This window comes from Cetorhinus maximus, chromosome 23 (assembly GCF_964194155.1).
Source record: "Cetorhinus maximus chromosome 23, sCetMax3.hap1.1, whole genome shotgun sequence".
In the NCBI taxonomy this organism is placed as follows: Eukaryota; Metazoa; Chordata; class Chondrichthyes; order Lamniformes; family Cetorhinidae; genus Cetorhinus; species Cetorhinus maximus.
In genome coordinates, this window is record NC_135901.1 from 7,341,989 (window position 1) to 7,364,361 (window position 22,373).

A 22,373-nucleotide genomic window follows, 5' to 3' on the forward strand; every position below is an offset into this window, starting at 1 on the left:
GAGGGAAGGAGACAGAGACTAGGAGGAGTGGGAGAGAAGGAGACAGAGACTGAGGAGAGTGGGAGAACGGGAGAGAAGGAGACAGAGACTGGGAGGAGCGGGAGAGCAGGCGAGGAGAGGAAGACCAGGGGGAGTGGGAGAGCAGGAAAGAAAGGGAGGGAGACCAGGGGGAGTGGGAGAGCAGGAAGGAAAGGGAGGGAGACCAGGGAGTGGGAGAGAAAGAGAGAGATAGAGACTGGGGAGTGGGAGAGCGGAAGAGAAGGAGAGACTGGTGAGAATGGGAGAGCGGGTGGGAAGGAGAGGGAGACCAGGAGGAGTGGGAGAGAAGGAGAGGAAGACCAGGGGAAGTGGGAGAGCGGGAGAGAACGAGAGGGAGAGTGGGGAGAATGGGAGAGTCTGAGGGAAGGAGAGAGAGACACTGGGGAGAGTGGGAGAGCGGGAGAGGAGGAGAGGGAAAACAGAAGAAGGAGAGGAAGGCGGACATGACAGAGAACCAGAATAAAACAGTGACAAAAACAAGCAAACGTGTTAGTGACTGTGGAGAGTGCACAATCCAGTGTGTGGGCAGAAAGAAATGAATCATAAAATCTTACAACACAGGAAGAGGCCATTCAGCCCATTGTGCCTGTGCCAGCTCTCTGAAAGATCTATCCAATTAGTCCCACTTCCCCCACGTTGCTCTTTCCCCCATAGCCCTGAAAACATTTCCCCTTCAAGTATCTATTCAATTCCCCTTTTGAAAGTTCCTGTTGAATCTGCTTCCACCACCCTTTCAGGCAGCACCTCCCATATCACAACAACTCGCTGTGTAAAAAAAAGAAATCCCCCTTATCTCCCCCTCTGGTTCTTTTCCCGATTCTCTTCAATCTGTGTCCCTCTGTTCACCGACCCTCCTGCCACTGGAAACAATTTCTCCTTGTTTACTCCAGCGAAAACCCTGATGGTCGTAGGGAAGGTGTCACGATATCAATGCCCAATCATTTACAGCTCAAATAGCTGACTGTGAAGGTGCCAGGCTTTACCAGGTGTGGCAGGAGTGCACCAGCAGCCTTTTCCTGGCTCCGTACTGATTTCCCCGGAGCTGTGCCGAACCCATAAGACCATAAGACCATAAGACATAGGAGCAGAAATTAGGCCATTCGGCCCATCGAGTCTCCTCTGCCATTAAATCATGGCTGATAAGTTTCTCAACCCCAATCTCCCGCCTTTGCCCCGTAACCTTTGATCCCCTTACCAATCAAGAACTTATCTATCTCGGTCTTAAATACACTCAATGACCTGGCCTCCACAGCCTTCTGTGGCAATGAATTCCATAGATTCACCAATCTCTGGCTAAAGAAGTTTCTCCTCATCTCTGTTCTAAAAGGTCTTCCCTTTACTCTGAGGCTGTGCCCTCGGGTCCTAGTCTCTCTTACTAATGGAAACATCTTCCCCATGTTCACTCTATCCAGGCCTTTCAGTATTCTGCAAGTTTCAATTAAATCCCCCCTCATCCTTCTAAACTCCATCGAGTATAGACCCAGAGTCCTCAAACGTTCCTCATATGTTAAGCCTTTCATTCCTTGGATCGTTCTCGTGAACATCCTCTGGAACCTCTCCAGGGCCAGAACATTCTTCCTGAGGTATGGGGCCCGAAATTGCTCACAATATTCTAAATGTGGTCTGACCAGAGCCTTGTAAAGCCTCAGCAGCACATCCCTGCTTTTATATTCTAGTCCTCTCGAAATAAATGCCAACATTGCATTTGACTTCCTAACTACCGATTCAACCTGCAAGTTAACCTTAAGAGAATCCTGGACTAGAACTCCCAAATCCCTTTGCACTCCAGATTGCTGAATTCTCTCCCCATTTAGAAAATAGTCTATGCCTCTATTCTTCCTACCAAAGTGCATGACCTCACATTTCCCCACGTTGTATTCCATCTGCCACTTATTCGCCCATTCTCCTAACCTGTCCAACTCCTTCTGCAGCCTCCCCGCCTCCTCAATACTACGTGTCCCTCCACCTATCTTTGTATCATCTGCAAACTTAGCCAGAATGCCCTCAGTTCCTTCATCTCGATCATTAATGTATAAAGTGAAAAGTTGTGGTCCAAATACTGACCCCTGCAGAACTCCACTAATCACCGGCCGCCATTCTGAGAAAGACTCCCTTATCCCCACTCTCTGCCTCCTGCCAGATAGCCAATCTTCTATCCATGCTAGTACCTTGCCTCTAACACCATGGGCTCTTATCTTACTGAGCAGCTTCCTGTGCGGCACCTGGTCTAAGGCCTTCTGGAAGTCCAAGTAGATAACATCAATTGGCTCTCCTTTGTCTAACCTACTCGTTACCTCCTTAAAGAATTCTAACAGATTTGTCAGGCATGACCTCCCCTTGATGAAACCATGCTGACTTTGCCCTATTTTATCATGCACTTTCTAGTATTCTGAAATCTCATCCTTAATAATGGACTCTAAAACCTTACCAACGACCGAGGTTGTTGAACCCACTGCCTGAGAAACAAACTTCCGGTGCTCCAGAGCTGTCCCCCATTCCCCACGAGTGAGGCAGTGCGGCACCTTCGAGAGGGAGTGGGTTACCACAGGGCGGTACAAATATGTGTTGACAGGACTGATCCCAACCAGTTTGGATATAGAAAGAAAACTTGGCAGAAATGTTGCTCCCATTCACCAAATTTGTGCAGCACTGAAGGAGACCATTGAGCCCATTGAGTCCGTGCCAGCACTTCTGACGAGTGATCGGGTTAGTCTCACTACCACAACCCCCACCCTAACTCTTTCCCTTAAATGCTATTCACCTCGACCACTCCCTATGGGAGCGAGTTCCACATTCTCCCCACTCTCTGGGTAAATTCTCCTGAATTCCCGATTGGATTTATTAATGACTATCTGATATTGATAACTACTAACCACCCCTACCCCCACCGCCCAGTTCTGGTCTCCTCCACATCTTCTCTACGTCTACCCGCTCGAAACCCTTCCATCATTTTGAGGACCTCGATCAGGTCACCCCCTCAGCCTTCTCTTTTCTGGAGAAAAGAGCCCCAGCCTGTTCAGTCTTTCCTGATGGTTATAACCTCTCAGATCTGGAATCGTCCTTGTAAATCTTTTTTTGTTTTGCATCTTCTCCGGTGCCTCTATATCCTTTTTTATAATACGGAGGCCAGAACCGTGCACAATGCTCCCATTGCTCGATATAGGGTAGAACAAAATTTTTCAACGCTCACCCCCTAGAAATGAAACCAATTGCTTATTGCTCTTTTAAATGTCTCTATCAACCTGCATCACCAACTTTTCGCCACTGGCGTTTCATTCCTGTTTGCTCCCCTTGATAATTTGGTGTTGAAAATTTGGTAGCACACTCACTTCTGCTCCGTCCCGAGACTCCTTGCGAGTCTCCTTCCGCTCTTCCTTCCCTGCAGCATGCACATAGCGGAGAGTCTCACTCCGGCAGAGAGAGATGTTCTCGATCATTCAGGGCTGCACTGGTGCTGCCTGTACCGAACTCTCAGCACAGCCTGTCTCTCCCTTACATACACATACACACACACACACACGCACCATCAGAAACCTGCTCTCCTCAACATCATCCCTCTCCCTGACAGCTTGATGTTCTCTCACAATAAGCCAGACACCCAATCGGATTACAACTCAACATGCCAGAAATTAATTCCCCCAACTATGTTCATTCTGACAGTTGGAGTTTGTTTCTGCTGATGTTACTAATTGAACCGAAGTTTAGTATTCTGGTTATATAGCAAATAAATCTGCTTTGTTTTAAACATATTGTTGTAGATTTTTGTCTTTCCCACCTGGGTGTTTAACATCACCTGGCTGGAGCTCAGAAAGGACAATCTTGGGGAGGATCATACGGCAGGACCAGAACATTCAGCCTGGACACAGTCCAGGAGCACGATGACCATCCACATCTTGTCCCTGTTGGATGAAATCAAACACAGCGTTTATTCTCAATCTGGTTATCTGACATTTTCATTATATACAGTTCACACTGATCTTCATGATAACACAAATATTGCATTTCCATCCTTCATTTCCATTTCGCTAATATAAGATTTGTTTCCCACAAGTCTATCTAGAACATCATATGGACCTTCCCAATTAACATCCCGACCCGACCCCTTTTCACAAGGTTCTTAACCTGACTTCATCTCCCATTGAACAGTTAATGTAACGGGTAGGGTTGTTCTCCCTGGAGGTGTTGAGATGGGCAGTGCCATCTTCTCCACTGCCTGTAGTCCCACTGAGGGAGGATGCTGAGGTTTGTTGGAGGTTCTGGAGAAACAGGTCCTGAGTCTGTCGAGTAGCAATGGGGAGTGGGATCCCAAGACGATGCATAATCTGCATTTTCTGCCCTGTCATGAGCTGAAATGGGCTGCAATTGGAGGAGTGAACAGGAGGGGAGTGAATGGTCATTAACACACCAGGCAAGGCAGTTGACCTTGACCAGATCATCAGCTCCCTTCATGACAGCTTTTCTCAGTGCTGTTTTTATAGAAAAGTGAAGCCCTCGACTATCCTGCTAAGTGCTCGGTGGTAGGTGATGTGGAAATGTTGTTCCACACCCACAAGATGACGGAACTGCTGCATTAATTCAGCTGTGAAATGAGAACCAATATCACTCTCTATCCTTTTCAGAAAGTCCCATCTGATAAAGATCTGTTCCCACAAGATTTTAGCTGTAGTGGCTGCATCATTTTTTACAGGCAGGGAAAGATTCAATCCACCAGGTAAGCATAACTATAACTACCAGGATATACCGGTCCCTTCCTGTTACTGTGGGTAGTGAGCCTGTATAATCAATCTGCAATGTTTCCCATGGAACGTCATTCAGATGTGACATGTCCGTTCACAAGTCCGGGTTAATTTGGTCACAGATTCAGGTAGTGATGGACATCCTGGTGCATCCTGTGTTGTCAATAGTAATTATGCAACATATCGAGGACTGGAAAAAGAGGAACATGTCCCAAATTTGATCCATGAACAAAAATAATTCTTTTCTGAGGCATCAAAGTGTGACCCAAGTCAAATTAGAGTCACACTTGTTGGATGAGTGAGTTCTTGCTGAGAAAGGATGAGGGAAAGTCTTTGCTATGGTGTACGGCCTCTTTGGCCACAGTCACATCAGGGTCATGGTCCTGACAAGTTTTTAAATCACGTTTAACTGGAGTCTGTCGTACCAGTACCAGTGTTCTGGGTGGATCCCATGGAATTCCCTCTGGAGTAACTTTCCTGGTGAGTCAGTCTGCCTGGTTATTACATCACCCTCTTCACTAACTCTTGCTGCTGATGTACATTCACATTACAAATAGAAAATTGTTCCCGTCACTTACCAGCAATATACCAAATCATTCGGCATTTGGAGTGGAGGGTGAGTGGTTTCCTTTCTGTTGTGGAGAAGTTGTGTTTTTTTTTGCCAGAGAGGTAGGTTTTCCCTGAGGGAGTTACAACCAATGGATAGTTTTTGAATAGTTGGAGTTTCCATCAGTGACAGTTTGAAGGGCTGTGATCACAATAAGCTCAGATTTCTGGGTTAAATATTATGTTGAGTATTTAATAAGGATATTACAGCTGTCATGAGGGACATAAGATGCAGCACCAGTCTGATACAGTCCTTGTTCATAAAGTTGAGATCCATCTACATGAACACCAGTGAAATTGGACAGTGGTGTGGCCCTAATATGTCCAATGGACACGGCCTCTTTCACTGGACAAGTATGTGGGGTTCTTTCAAACTGCAACATCCCAGCTAATTGGCATTTGTGAGGTTACAACATATTAATATCCTTGATTCGTAACTCCATAATTCATCTACTCTATCACATCAGGGATGTTCCCTTCACTTGGCCCTTTATGAATAATGTCACTGTGGTATGTGGGGTGTGCAGAATTATCGAATTAAACTCGACCAAGTACTCTGTACTTAACTAACCAGTGAACCCTTAAATAAAAGCGATATACTGCGGATGCTGGAGATCTGAAATAAAAATCGGAAGGTGTTGGAAAAACTCAGCAGGTCTAACAGCATCTGTGGAGAGAGAAGCAGATTTAATGTTTCGACTGCAATGTGACTCTTCTTCAGAACTGAAGAGATGGAGAAATAGGATGGGTTTTCTGGCATTGAAAAGTGGGGAAGGTCAGGTACAACAAAGAGAAGGTCAGGAGGACGGGAGAGATTAAACAAAGATGTGATTGAACAAAAGGCAAAGGGAGTGGTCATGTTTGTAGTATAAAAAAAACAAAGCACGGTAAGTTTTAATGTCAGAGTACAGGAAAAATGGCTGTCCATTTCAGTTTCGAAGAAGGGGAGTAGACGGCAGAGTGGTATTGTTGCTAAACTAGTAATCCAGAGACCCAGGGCAATGCGCTGGATAATACCACCACATTGCGAATAAAAATCTGGAATTAAAAGTCGAATGATGACTACCCATCTGGTTCACAAATGTCCTTTAGTGAAATGGTAACTACATGTGACAGCAATGTGGTTAACTCTAAATGCCCTCTGAGCTAGGGCAACTGGGGATAGGACACCTACATCCCATGATTGAATAAAATAAAGAATCATATTGGAATCAAAACACTAACACTGCTCCTCTCTCCAGATGAGTTGCCAGACCTGCTGAGTTTTTGTGGTACTTGCGGTTTTATTTCAGCTCAAAACACTGGTCAATCAATCTTCCCAGAGTCTGGGAGATCATTTCCCATTCACCTGCTGCATTACTACAGCAGATATGCATCGTTTTGACAGTACCAGCCGGGCTGTGGAATGACTTGGACAGATCGTCCAAAAAGTCAGCACAGGCATGATGGGCTGAATAGTTTCCATCTGTGCTGTATCATTATATCAAAGAGTGAATATTCAGTAACATAAGATAGAGAGAGAAAGAGAGGAACCAGTGACTGTGGGATTGAACCCAGCCAGGATCAGCACCTGCATAGGAGGAGAGAGAGGGGAACCATTGGAAAAAGCTTTAAAAACTCAGTGTATTCCGAATGGAGCAAAGATTTAAATCACGTTGGGAGATGGAACCTAGCAGCACACAAATTCACAAACATTTACGTGTCTTTTTTTTAAATTAGTTTATCCCAATTGGTTAACAGAACGATTTTCTATTTTGTTATTCGGGTGTCAATGGCGCTGCTGTTACCCAACATTCCGTGCGGACGTGAATGTGCTCTAGTCACTGTACAGGAGCCCAGTGCGCAGGCGCCGTGCTGATCTGTTTGGAGCATGCGCAGCGTCACTTTGATCGGAGCCCTGAGAGTGCGGGACAGGCTTTTGGAAATGGGTGAGAGCGGGCGGGGCGGAGGGAGGAATGGAGCCGGGAGGTGAGGGTGGGGAGGGAAAGGAGGCTTCATAAACACCCGATGTAGGCCGCAAGCCCAGAATCAGACTGTGCAGGAATGGGAATGGCGTTTGCAGCTCCGGGGAACAGACCCTGGTTAAAAACAAAAAAACTGCGGATGCTGGAAATGCAAAACCGAAACAGAAACAGAAACACCTGCAAAAACTCAGCAGGTCCAGCAGCATCGGCGGAGAAGAGGATGTTCTGTTGAAGGGTCATGAGGACTCGAAACGTCAACTTTGTTCTTCTCCGCCGATGCTGCCAGACCTGCTGAGTTTTTCCAGGTGTTTCTGTTTCTGTTTTTGTTAACAGACCCTGGTTAACGGCCGCCATCTTCCGAAGGGGCAATTTGCTGCAGGGCGCATGCGCGGTCTTCCCAAGCGCCAGAATAAGAACATCAGGAGACCATTCAGCCCATCGAGCCTGTTCTGCCATTCAATAAGGTCATAGCTGGTCTGCTTGTGGCCGTAACTCTACTCTCCTGTCTGCGCCCCCTCCCTCCCCCCCACCCCCCCACCCCCCCCCCACCACCCCCAACATAACGCTTGTGTCCCTTGTAGATCAAAAATCTGCTTAACTCAACCTTGAATATATTCAATGACCCAGACTCCACTGCTCTCTGGAGAAATGAATTCCACAGACTCATGACCCTCTGAGATAAGAAATTTCCCCTCCTCTGTGTAAAATGAGAGACCCCCTTATTTGTAAACTGTGCCCCCCCCCCGTTCTAGATTCCCCCATGAGAGGAAACACCCTCTCAGCATACGTCAAGAGCCCTCAGAATCTAACATGTTTCAATAAGATCACATCTCATTCTTATAAATTCCAATGAGTATAGTCCCAACCTGCTCAACCTTTCCTCATAAGACAACCCCCCTCATTCCAGGAATTGGCCTAGTAAACCTTCTCTGACTTGCTTCCAATGGAAGTTCTCACTGCTCAAGTAATCCTAGGTCAGGAGGAGGGAATGTTGTGAATTTCTATCCTGGACAAACAGTGATGGATTTTGGAAACTCCTTTTACAGAGGGTTAGAAGGGGAGGATCAACACACAGGAAACTCAAACCAAGATAAATGTTTGTCTCTTCTGAATTTCAAACCTGGACTGACACATATGACTTTTGTAATATCCTTTTACAGGTGCTTTCACTACTTGTAATATCTTTCCAGCTGCAGGCTCTAGCAGGAGATTTTAAATTTGAAAACAGTGAAATTGTTTCAGAGGTGAGTATTATTGAACATTCATCTACAATTTAGAGCTTTTAGTGCTGTGCTCTGGTTTCCATAGCTTTGGGGCTGGTGTGGCTTCTTTACTGTGGATCTGAATCTATGTCCATCCATTGCTCTGTTTCACCTCTGCCTCCCTGATCACCTCTCTTCCATTGTCTAACCGGATTGTCGAACAATGGGTGTATTTTAACCATGTTTGGTATTTCCCTGTTATTTCTGCCAGCTGTGTCTAAATGAGGTGTCCCCTGCTGCCTGTCTCCCGTCTATACACCGCTGATTTACCAGCTTTATCTTCCCGTGATCAGGAATTGTTTTTCCTGCACTAGAGATCATTCTCTTCTGCTTCTGAGCTTAGATTGACCATAAAATTCTGCTGAATTTTTATTCCCTGTAATTGATTCTGCACATCCTGAAATGTTAACTCTCATTCTTTTTCTACAGTTACTGTCTGACCTGGAGCATTTCCAGCATTTGCTCTTTTTCTTTCAGATTTACAGCAAACGCAGTATTTTGCATTTGTTTTATTGCAGCTGTTGCTCACAGAACTGAGTCTAGAAACAGAGATGGACCATTTAATAACTGATTTGTAATGGGCTGCGTGTTGGTTGCAGAAGTTGGTCCCTGGCCTCCAGTGTTGGTCCTTTTTCATTGAATCTGAGGATCATTGAGTGATTGCAATTCAGAAGGTGACATTTCACCGTCATGCTCGTGCTGGCTCTCCAGAACAGCAAATCAGCTGGTCCCACTCCCCTGTCCTTTCCTCATAGCCCAGCAATTTATCCAATTCCCTTTTGGAAGCCTTTGTTGCATCAGTTTGAGCTGGAGTGGAGATGGAGGAGAAGCTGCTGGGTTTAACCCTGAGGACTATGGAACCCAGTCAGGCCCAGAAATTTCCAATGTGAAATTGTCAAGGGAGGTAGATTCTAGGGGGGATCAGGTTGCTAAACGGACACTGTCCAGACAATGTAAAAGAATATTGTTTCAAGAACAATTATTTTTGTAGGTGTTTTTAATGTATTTTACATATCCATATTTACATACAAGTTTTTAAAATTTATTCTTGGGATTTGGGTGTCATTAACAAGACCTGTAGCATATATTGCCAATCCCCAGTTACCTGTGGAGAAGATGATGTTTGACCTTCTTGAACAGCTGCAGTCCATGTGGTGAAGGTGCTCCCACAATGCTGTTAGATAAGGAATTACAGGATTTTCACCCAGTGATGATGTCAGAACAGTGATATATGTCCAAGTCAATGACACTTAATTTGTTTTTATATAACGCCTTAATGTAATAAAACGTTCCAAAGCATTTCTGAGGAATGTTACAAAACAACATTTGACAATGAGCCACATAAGGAGATATTAGGGCAGGTGACCAAAAGGTTGGGCAAAGGCGTAGGTTTTAAGGAATATCTTGAGGAGGAAAGTGAGGTAGAGAGCTTCAGGGATGATATTCCACAGTTTATGGCCTTGGGAAACTGAAGGTGCAGCCAATTAATAGTGGAACAGTTAAAATCAGGAATGCTGAGGAATTAGATGAGCACAAAGATCTCAGAGGGTTGTGAGGCTGGAGGAGATTACAGAGGTAGGGCGGGGCCATGGATATAATTGAAAATAAGGATGGGAAGTTTAAAATTTAGATGCTTCTTGAACAGAAACCTTTGTATGTCAGCGAGCACAGGGGTGATGGGTGAACAAGACTTGGTGTGAGTAAGCACACGGGCAGCAGAGTTTTGGATGACCTCCGGATGGAGGGAGGTGGTTTAATATGGGAGGCCGGCTGGGAGTGTGTTAGGATTGTTAAGTCTAGAGGTAACAAAGGAATAATGAGGGTTTCAGCAGCAGATGAGCAGAGTCGGGTGATGTTACTGAGGTGGAAGTAGGCGATCTTGGTGATGATGGGGATATCTGGCCATAAACTCTTCTTGGAGTCAAATATTATTCTGACGTTGTGAAGAGTCTGCTCCAACCTCACCCAGTTGCCAGGGAGAGGGATGGAGTCGGTGGCCAGGGAGTGGAGTTTGTTGTGGGACTGAAGACAATGGCTTCAGTCTTCTCAATATTTAAATGAAGGAAATTTGTGCTCATCCAGTTCTGGATGTCAGACAAGTCAGGACAGTGTGTGACTTGGAGGTGATACTGTTCCCAGAGACCTGCTATCCTGATCCTTCTCGGTGGTAGAGTGTCAGGATTTGGGAGATTATGTCAAAGTTCTGGTTGAGTTGAAGATATATAAAATCCCTCTTCCTTGCCTCATCCCCCCCACTTCTCCCACATCCCCACCTCTCTCTGTCCCCTCCCATAGAGAACAGATTGTTGTGTAGGCCCAGAAAGGTTCCCTTCCCTGAAGGACATGAGTGAACCAGTTGGGTTTTTATGACAGTCCAGCAGCTTTCACATTCACTTTTTCCTAGTCCTGGCCTCACAAATTAACAGATTCATTCAGCTCAATTTCACAACCTGCCTTTGTGTTTTTGTGGGTTCTCTCTCACTCCCTTTTTTCTGTTTTAAATCAATTTCACAGGGTATTAGAAGGGGAGGATTCACTGTCGGGAAACTCAATCATCACATCAGGATCTGATGAAGTTGCCTAATTTATCATAACCTGAATACCATCGGATTTTGATCATGGAAGGAAAAAGCACCGTTCACAGTGGAGAGAAACCGTACACGTGTTCTGTCTGTGGACGAGGCTTCAGTCGATCATTTGACCTGTTGAAACACAAGTGCAGCCACACTGGGGAGAAACCGTGGAAACGTGGGGAGTGTGAGGAGGGATTCAGATTCCCGTCTGAGCTGGAAACTCATCAACACAGTCACACTGGGGAGAAGCCATTCACCTGCTCCGTGTGTGCCAAAGGATTCCGTTGGTCATCCCACCTCCTGAGACACCAGCGAATTCACACTGGGGAGAAACCTTTTAATTGTCCAGAGTGTGGGAAATGCTTTAAAAGTTCCAGTGAACTGATGCTCCATCAACGTGTTCACACTGACGAGAGACCGTTCAGGTGCTCTCATTGCGAGACGGGGTTCAGGCAATCATCTCAGCTCACTGTACACCAGCGGATTCACACTGGGGAGAGGCCATTTACTTGCACTGAATGTGGGAAGGTATTCACTCGGTTAACCAACCTCCTGATACACGAGCGAGTTCACACTGGAGAGAGACCATTCACCTGCCCCGAGTGTGGGAAGGGTTTCACTACCTCATCCAACCTGCTGATACATCAGCGCATTCACACTGGAGAGAGGCCATTCACCTGCACTGAGTGTGGGAAAGGATTCATTCAGTCATCCAAACTGCTGATACATCAGCGCACTCACACTGGGGAGAGGCCATTCACCTGTTCTGTGTGTGGGAAGGGATTCACTACCTTAACCAACCTGCTGACACACCAGCGAGTTCACACTGGGTCGAGGCCATTCACCTGCTGAGTGCGGGCAGGGATTCACTATCTCATCCCACCTGCTGATACACCAGAGAGTTCACACTGAGGAGAAGCCATTTCACCTGCTTTGTGTGTAATAAGAGATTTGCTCGCTCATCTCACCTGGTGAGACACCAGCGAGTTCATGAATAACTACAGTGATGGATTTTGCTGTTAATCACATCCAGGACTGAACCATGTTCAATGGGGTATTTTTCTGCTGATGTTAATAAACTCCAGTCCAGTTATCGTGGTTAATATTGTGGATAAAAGTCAAATAAATCAGCTTTGTGTTAAACCTACAGTATGTCAAGCCTTTTTAATATCTCTAACACAAGTTAGTTCCTTTTGAAGTGCTCTCCCTCTCCCCTGTCTCCTCCATCCTCACCCCCAACAACAAGTGTGAGGATCTCATGGAGCTTCTTTGTCACTAAGATTGAGACAATCCGATCAGCTGCCTCTGCTGCTTCCCTCTCTTCCACTACCCCACTGGGATTTCCTCCTTGTCCGCCTCTTTCTCCATCCAGCCTCCATACACACCAGCAAGTTCATACCCCAGAGAGAGGCTTTAAATGCTTAGATCAAGGTTTAAAAACCTACATTCACTGATGATGCTCCAGAACATTCACTCTGGTTCCGCTCCATTCATCTGCTCTCACTACGGGAAGAGGTTCAGGCGATTGTCCATCCTGCAGCAACACCAGCGAGTTCACACCAGGAAGAGGTCATTCACCTGCTCCATGTGGGGAAGGATTCCCTCATTCATTCAACCTGTTGACAAACCAGTGAGTTCACACTGGGACGATCTTTTCAATCTCTGGATTGTAGGAAGTGCTATGGAAATCCTGTGGAGCTCACGTACCAACAACGTGTTCACACTGACAAGATCATTCAGGTGCTCTCACTGGGACCGGGTACTGTTGATCATGTGAACTCAAGTGTCCAGCAGCGCACTCGCACTGGGGCGACACCGTTCACCTATTCCATGTGTGGGAAGAGATTCACTCAGTCATCCCACCTTAAAACACATAAACTTGTTCACACTGATAAGAAACCTTTTCTAAATTGTGTGAACAGAGATTTAATAGCAAAATGGACCTGCTGACACACAAACACATTCACACTGGTGACAGGCGGTTCACCTGCTCCATGCGTGGGAAGAGATTCACTCGGTCATCTCACCTACTGACACCAGTCAGTTTACAAGTGACTGCAGGTGTTGGATTCTGCTGTTCTTGCAGCTGTTAATCACATCCAGGACTGGACCATGTTCATCCTGAGAGCTGGAGTTTGCTTCTGATGATGTTCATTATCCCTCTAACTGGGCTGGAGTTTAACATTTGGATAAATGTCAAATAAATCAGCTTTGTTTTGAACATATTGTTGTAGATTTTTGTCTTTCCCACCTGAGTGTTTAACATCACCTGGCTGGAGCTCAGAAAGGACAATCTGGGGGAGGGTCATACGGCAGGAACAGAACTTCAGCCTGGACACAGTCCTTCAGGGTCACACTGAGAGGGACAAATGGCACTTTTGTCTTTCTCATCTCTTCACTGACACTGAAGAGATTTTGTGTGGGTTAATCCTGAAGTGTGGAAGAAATGTGTGTCAGCTGCTTTTTTCCATGGTTCAGATGGGACAAAAGGCTCCTTTACAATTGTGTTTAGAATCAGGAAGAACAACAGTGAAATAAAGCAAAATACTGTGGATGTCTAAAATAAAAACAGAAAATGCTGGAAAATCTCAGCAGGTCTGGCAGCATCTGTGGAGACAGAAACAGAGTTAATGTTTTGGAACCGAAGAAGAGCCATATTGGGCTTAAAACGTTAACTCTGTTTTTCTCTCTGCAGATGCTGCCAGACCTGCTGAGATTTTGCAGCAATTTCTGTTTTTCAACAGTGAATGCTGGAAATGTGCTGTCAAATCAGAGATTGGTGTAAAACTGTGATGTGTTCTTGTCTTGAAAGAGAAATGGCAGGTTTAAGTTTCCAGCCTGAAAATGACTGTGGTAATTATACGACAGCTACCATTTCAGGACAATGTTAATTTATTTGAAAGACATTTGTTAAAATCTGCATTGAAAGAGCAGATAGTGGAGTTCACAGGAGCCTGTTAACTGCTGGGACAATTATACCACAGACATTTGATCTCCAGATAAAGAAGGATCTGCACCGTGTTTCCAGGAATTCCCTGTTTTATTGATGTGCGTGTGTTAGACACCAGGATAACTATAAATAGACAACTCAGGATATCCATGGTGGTGCAATCCCAACAGTTACTCTGGGATCACTCCCGCTGTGGAACTCCACCACTGACCCTGCTGAAGGTTGTAGGCTCGGGGAGTGGGGCCTCCAGGATTGGACTGTCAGAAAGGTGGGTTTCAGTATCCTGACTAATACATGGTGAAAAACCAAGGAATCCTTACTGAGGAGCTGTCTGGGGTTTTACCTGTCAGTGTAGGTCTAGGGGTGAATGATTCCCGACTCCCTGAACTGTCTGACATTGAACCCAGTTTAGAACAAGATGGATTCAGTGTCCAGGAGAATAGGGACAAATATCACCCACAATTGAGGGAGACACAAGCAGCTGTTGGAGAAGTGAAGCAATCTTTGGAAAGGAAGGTGGTGAACCAATATAGGAATAATAGTGACAACTTTTCCAGCTCCATCAGGAGTGAGAAGATAGTTAAAGATGGTTTTGAAAGTCAGCTCAGGACAGATTGAAACAGATTGCCAGGATATAACAGAGCTGTTAAATGACTATTTCACATCAGTCTGCACTCCTGTGGATGATGTTCAGATTCCAGCTGTGGGATGTGCTGTTGACAGTAACATCATCAATATTAAAGTAGAAAGTGATTGTCATCCTGGATAAAATAGGAAATCTCAAACTAGATGGTGCTCCAGGTCCAGATGATACCCACCCAAGGCAGCTTAAAGAGATGGGATGGCTGCTCTTTGAGCCCCTTGGCCGAATCTTCAACAGCTCAACAGAGTTGGGGATTGTTCCCTGAGATTGGAAGGCAGCTCACTTAGTTCCCACTTTCTGAATTGGAGACAAAGCAGAGCCAGGCCCATCAGTGTGATGTCGATCACAGGGAAGATGCTTGAAGGGATCCTAAGAGATGCTGTTTCTGATCACTGGGGAAGAGAAGGAGCCATTAGAGATCCTCAACACGGCTTCTGGAAAATGAGGTCGCAATTTACAAACCTGTTTGTGTTTTGTGGAGAAGTTGTTGTGTTTGTGGATGAGGAGAATCAGGTTGACATTGTCTATCTCTGGGTGTAATCCAACAACAACACCTTGTATTTACACAGAGGGTTGTGGAGCTGGAGGAAGTTACAGAGTCTCAGGAGTGTCAAACTCATTTTCCATGGTGGCTCTGATCTGATATCCTGGCACTGGGTGAGGGTCACATTCAGCAGAAGTTATTAAAATGGAACTATATACAGATAAACTACATCAGTATTTTCTGACATTTCCATTTATTTACTGCTCCTGCTGCTCCCAACATCTGACACCTCTTAGCTTCAACCATCACATCAACACTTGGAGCAAATGACTGGGCTGAGGCCTGTCTCGGATAAAAACACGAGGACCACTTGTCATCACAGAAATTTACAGCACAGAGGAGGCCATTGAGCCCATCATGCATGTGCTGGCCGAAAATTAGTTATCCAGTCTAATCCCACTTTCCAGCTCTTGTAGCCCTGGAGGTTACAGCACCTCCAGCTGTATATTGGAGTGTTTCTTAAATGTGATGAGAGTTTCTGCCTCTACCACCCTTTCAGACAGTGAGTTCCAGATCCCCAACCACCCTCTGGGTGAAAACATTACTCAACTCCTCTCTAATCCTCCATCAATTAGTTTAAATCTTTGCCCCTTGGTTATTGATCTCTCTGTTAATGAAATAGGTCCTGTCCGCTCTATCTGGGCCCCTCATAATTTTATATATCTCAATTAAATCTCCCCTCAGCCACCTCTGTTCCACAGAAAACAATCCCAGTCTATCAGATCTTTCCTCACAGTTAAAGTTCCCCAATCTGGGCAACATCCAGATAAATCTCTTCTGTACCCTCTCCAGTGCAATCACATCCTTCCTGTAATGTGGTGACCTGTACTCAGTACTCTAGCTGTGGTCGAACTAGTGTTCTTTATGGTTCTAGAATAACTACGCTCTCACCTTCCGTTGACTTCAATGTAATAGAAACTGACAGTTGGAACCTGTCAACATTTGAAAGATATTTACAAATGATTCAAGGGTTTCTTACAGATGGGATCTTTCTCTGTTCTGTCCACTTGAGGTGTTAGATAAGACGTTCTCCTGGGAATATCGAGCTGGAATATTGGGCCGTGATGTGTTTCCTTGTTCATCTTGTTGACTCTAACTGTTGAATCTTGTGATTTCTTGTGATAATCAAACTCACAACAATAGATTGTCTTTTCCTGACTTTATTAACAACACTGCAATCATACAGACAGAGTATCGTTCCCTGATCCGGGGAACACGGGTAATGTTGGGGTAGATGCCTCGTTGTTCGAGTATGTCCAAGCTGTCAATGATTGCATCGTTTTCTGTGGCTCCTCTCATGACTGAAGAGTCTGATGTGGGATTGCCATGGACTGGCAGTTCATGTTGTCGTTGTTGGTACCGAGGGAACTTCTGCAGCTGCTCCACCACTGGTCTTCCTCTGGGCACATCGGATGTTGTGAGTCTGGAGTAGATGGTTCTTGAAACATGCTGAACCAAATTTCAGTGTTTGCCTCCACATGGCCGGTCAGCTGCAGTGTTTTCCCCAGAGAGGTGGTCTGCAATGCACAAGTTTGTAAGGCTCTTTTTTAAGGGTGTCCTTGTACTGTTTGTACTGACCACCTTGATGTTGTTTACCCTGAGACAGTTCCCCACTGACGATCTGCTTGGGGATTCTGTCATCATCCATGTGGGGGACATGGCCTGGCCATCCAAGTGGAATTTTCTGGAGGGTGGTCTCTGTGCTGTTGAGTCCAGCACGATGGAGACCTCGTTGTTTTGTGATTTTGTCCTGCCATCGAATCCTCGTGATGGACCTCAGGTGTCTTTGGTGGAAGCGTTCCAGAGCTTTGATGTGGCTCCGATAGCAGACCCAGGATGCTGCTCCATAGAGCAGGGTGGTAAGGACAATGGCCTGGGAGAGTCTGAGTTTAGTCTTCAGGTTAATGCCATGCTGCTTCCAGACACAAACAGAAATAATACAGTGGATTCAGAGCTCGATTACATAGGATTACAGAGGATATAAGGCACAGAAATAGGCCATTCAGCCTAACCAGTCCATGCTGGTGTTTATGATCCACTCGAGCCTCCTCCCATCTTTCCTCATCTAAATCTATCACTGTAACCCTCTACTCCCTTCTCCCTCTTGTGCTTATCTCGTTTCCCCTTAAATACATCCATACTATACACTTCACCCACTCCCTGTGATAGTGAGTTCCACATTCTCACCACTCTCTGGGTTAGGAAGTTTCTTCTGAATTCCCTATTGGATTCTTGGTGACTATCTTATATTGATGGTCTCTCTTCCCCACAAGAGGAAGCATTCTCTCTGTATCCTCTCTATCAAAACGTTTCATCAATTTAAAGGCCTCGATTAGGTCACCTCTCAGTCTCCTTTATCCAAGAGAGAAGAGACTCAGCCTGTCAATCCTTTCCTCATATGTCAACACAAACATTTCTGGTATCATTCTTGTCAAACAGCGCGTCCCTTCGGCTGTTCACAACAGGCAAATTGCTGACCATAATAAACCAGCCCATGCTTGCAAATCTCAGAACTAAGTGTCCAACATGATAAGCGACTCTGCAATTGGACAGCACTTACTAAACAAATCTGATTGTGCTAAGAATGACACTGACAAACAATTTAAAATTATCAGTCATGCTCACGGTATAGCTCACTTACACATGCTAGAAACTCATGTATTCACACACAGGGTCCCGTCCTTTGCAAACAGAAAGAGCATGTCCACACACTGCGCTTTCTCAAAAAAACAAAAGCTTAGGGACAGTCATTCCCTGGTTCATTTCCCATGACCAATCAGAGTCGACCTACCTGGTTTGAATTTAAACAAAAGCTTGGCAGTTAACTACTGCCTGGTGCATTTTCCATGGTAACACCTCTACCAATCAGAGTCCTCTTGCCAACCAATCAGCCCCTCCTCTCATGTAGTATAAATCATTGTTCCATTTACAATTGGTATTCTTACAAATCTGTCCTGATGAGTGCAGGATGAAAAACTTCAACAGCATGTCTCTTTTTTCAGAAATGTTCAGCAAAATTTTACCAATAATGATCCTGGGTGTGTTATCCTTCCCTGGATGCCAAGGCTAGGAGAGACATAATAACTTAAGAAATAGGAACTGGAGTAGACCATTCGGCCCCTTGAGCCTGCTCCACCATTCAATAAGATCATGGCTGATCTTATGTTTCAATCCTGATAACCTTTGATTCCCTTACCTAACAAGAATCTATTTACCTGTGCCTTAAAAATATTCAGTGACCCCGCCTCCACCGCCTTCTGAGGCAGAGTTCCAAAGTTGCACAATGCTCTGAGAGAGAAAAAATTTTCATTTCTGTCCTAAAAGGGCGACCCTGATTTTAAAACAGTGCCCCCTAGACTCACCCACAAGAGGAAACATCCTTTCGACATCCACCTTGTCAAGGCCGTTCAGGATCTTGTAAACTTCAATCAAATCACCCGTCACTCTTCTAAACTCCAGTGGAAACAAGACCAGTCTATCCAACCTTTCCTCATAAGACAACCCACTCATTCCAGGTATCAATCTAGTAAACCTCCTTTGAACCGCCTCCAATGTATTTCTATCCTTCCTTAAATAAGGAGACTAAAACTGTATACAGTATTCGAGGTGCGATCTCACCAATGTCCTGTATAACTCAAGCGTGAAATCCTTACATTTATGTTCAATCCCTCTCATAATAAAGGATTGCATTCCATTAGCCTTCTTAATTACTTGCTGGTCCTGCTTAATAACTTTTTGTGACTCATGTACTAGAATACCTAAATCCCTCTGCACCTCAGAATTATGCAGCCGTTCTCCATTTAAGTAATACTCTGCTTTTTCATTCTCCCTGCCAAAGTGAACTTCACATTTTCCCACATTAAACTCCATTTGCCAGATCTTTGTCCACTCACTCAACCTACCTATATCCATCTGCAACCTCCTCATGCCCTCTTCACAACATACTTTCCTATCTATCTTTGTGTCCTCTGCAAATTTAGCCACCATGTCTTCACTCCCCTCATCTCAGTCATTGATGTAAATCGTAAAAAGTTGAGACACTCTGGGAGGTACGGGGAGCTGGGACTTGTCCATGAGAGTAACTGAAGGTATGAAAACTGAAATAATCTAGAGTTAGAAAGGAGAAAAGGTTCAGTTCTGGATGTGATTCTCAGCATCAACAACTGAATCCAACTTTTCTGGTAACATATGAACTCGCTTATGTCTCAGCAGGTCGGATGACCGAGTAAATCTCTTCTCACACATGGAGCAGGTGAACGGCCTCTCCCCAGTGTGAATTCGTTGGTGTCTCAGCAGGTTGGATGAATTAGTGAATCCCTTCTCACACACAGAACAGGAGAACGGCCTCAACCCCATATGAATGCGGTGGTGTCTCAGCAGGTGGGTTGAACCAGTGAATCCCTTCCCACACAAGGAGCAGGTGAACAGCTTCTCCCTAGTGTGAATGCGCTGATGTCTCACCAGATAAGATGAACAAGTGAATCCCTTCCCACACACTGTGCAGGTGAACGGCCTCTTTCCAGTGTGACTGCGCTGGTGTCTCACCAGATGGGAAGAATGAGCGAATCTCTTCCCACACGTGGAGCAGGTGAACGGCCTCACACCGGTGTGAAATCGCTCATGTACCTCAAGGTAGGACAAACGAGAGAAACTCTTGCCACATACGGAGCAGATGAATGGCCTCTCCCCAGTGTGAACCCACTGATGTGTCCGCAAGTTGGCTGACTGAGTGAATCTCTTCCCACACACGGAGCAGGTGAACGGTCTCTCTCCAGTATGAACTCGCTTGTGTATCAGAACTTGGTTTGAACGAGTGAATCCCTTGCCACATATGGAGCAGGTGAATGGTCTCTCCCCGGTGTGAATCCGTTGGTGCATAAGAAGGCTGGATGACCGAATGAAACCCTTCCCACACACGGAGCAGATGAATGGTCTCTCCCCAGTGTGACCACGCTTATGTGTCAGAAGGTGGAAAGAATGAATGAATCTTTTTCCACACACAGAGCAGGGGAACGGCCTCTCCCCAGTGTGAATGCACTCGTGCCTCAGCAGATCAATGCTTCTTTTAAAGGTTTTCTCACATTCGGAGCATTTAAAAGGTCTCTCATCGGAGTGAACCAGTTGGTGCTTAGTGTAGCTTGAAAACTGAGTGAATGCCTTCCCACACTGGGAGCAGCAGAATGGCCTGTCCTTGGTGTGAACTCGCTGGTGCTCAGTGAGATGCCCTGACTCACTGAACGACTCCCCACAGAGAGAGCAGCTGAACGGCCTCTCGTGTGTGTGAAGGAGCTGGTGCTCCGCGAGGCAGGAGGACAGCCTGAACCTCTTCCCGCAGTGGGAGCAGCTGAACGGTCTCTCATCAGTGTGAACTCGCTGCTGCTGGACCAGTTCCTCAGAGGTTTCAAAACTTTTCCCAGAGTGAGAGCATTGAAGAGGCTTCTCATCAAAGTGATCGAGTTGATGTGCCAGCAGGTTGGATGAGCACATGAATTTCTTCCCACACGCAGAGCAGGTGAACAGCCTCTCACTATTTTGAGCTCGCTGTCGTGTCAGCATGTTTACCAGCTGTATCAATCCCTTCACACAGGAGGAGCAGGTGAACAGCCTCTCACCAGTTTCCAGCTGAGGCGGTCGATTAAATCCCTTCAGATGTACAAATCTTCAGATCCCAATGACCCAGCTGACTCTGTCAGACGTGAGGTTTGATTTGATATTCCTGTCTGCAGATCCTCCTCTTCTATTACCCTGTAAAATAAGTTTACAAAGAATTACACTGTGTACATTACACAAACAGGCCATTCGGTTTATCTAGTCTGTACTGGAGTTTCTACTCCACACAAATCTCCTCCCATTCTGCCAACCTAATCTCAGCCTTTCAGCTGATCTTTCTAATCCCTTTTCTCTCATGTTCTCATTTAATTTCTTTTTGAAAGAGTCTCAGGTATTTTTCTCAGCCACTTACTGTAGTAGCGAGTTCCACATTTTAATTACTGCCTGAGGAAAGAAATATCTCCAGTTTTCCTGTTGGATTTATTTGTAACTATTGTGTACACAAGACCTCCAGCATTGGACAGACCAACAAGTGGAAACATTCTGTCCGCATCGACCTGCCCATCCTAATGAGGATTTTAAAGACCTAGATAAAAGCAAAATACTGCGGATGCTGGAAATCTGAAACAAAAACAAAAATTGCTGGAAAAAAACTCAGCAGGTCTGACAGCATCTGTGGAGAGAAAGACAGAGTTAACGTTTCGAGTCCATATGACTCTCGAGTTCTGAAGAAGTCATACGGACTCGAAACGTAAACTCCGCCTTTCTCTCCATTGATGCTGCCGGACCAGCTGAGTTTTTCCAGGTGTTTCTGTTTTTGTATTGGATTTTCAGCATCTGCAGTTTTTTGTTTTTATAGAAATGCACAATATTCTCTCCTCCTGCTGACAGGGACAGGGATGTCTGCGCATGCGTACTGCTGCACATTGACCCCGCTCAAGATGGCGGCCGTTGACTCCGCCATTTTACTGAGAACCGCGGCCCGCAGCTGCTCCCAGGACCGTTCGCTGCGACCGCGGGGCCACTGCAATTTACTCGGGTGTCGAAGCCTCCAGTGGACCTTTATAACATCTCACTGCCCACTCCACCGCCTCCAATCCTCCCCATCTACCGGCTTCATTGACTTGCCTGCACTCGAAAATTGTCAACTCCTTCGACCAGCTCTTGCTGCAGGATGTTAAATTGGAATGTGGAATTTCATCCCTGAAGCTCTCTGCCTCTCTACCTCACTTTCCTCTTCAAGATACTCCTTAAAAGCTACGCCTTTGCCCAAGTTTTTGGTCACCTGCACTAATATTTCCTTATGTGGCTTGTTGTCAAATGTTGTTTTGTAACATTCCTCAGAAATGCTTTGGAACGTTTTATTACATTAAGGTGTTATATAAAAACAAATTAAGTGTCATTGACTTGGACATATATCACTGTTCCGACATCATCACTGGGTGAAAATCGTGTAATTCCTTAACTAACAGCATTGTGGGAGCACCTTCACCACATGGACTGTAG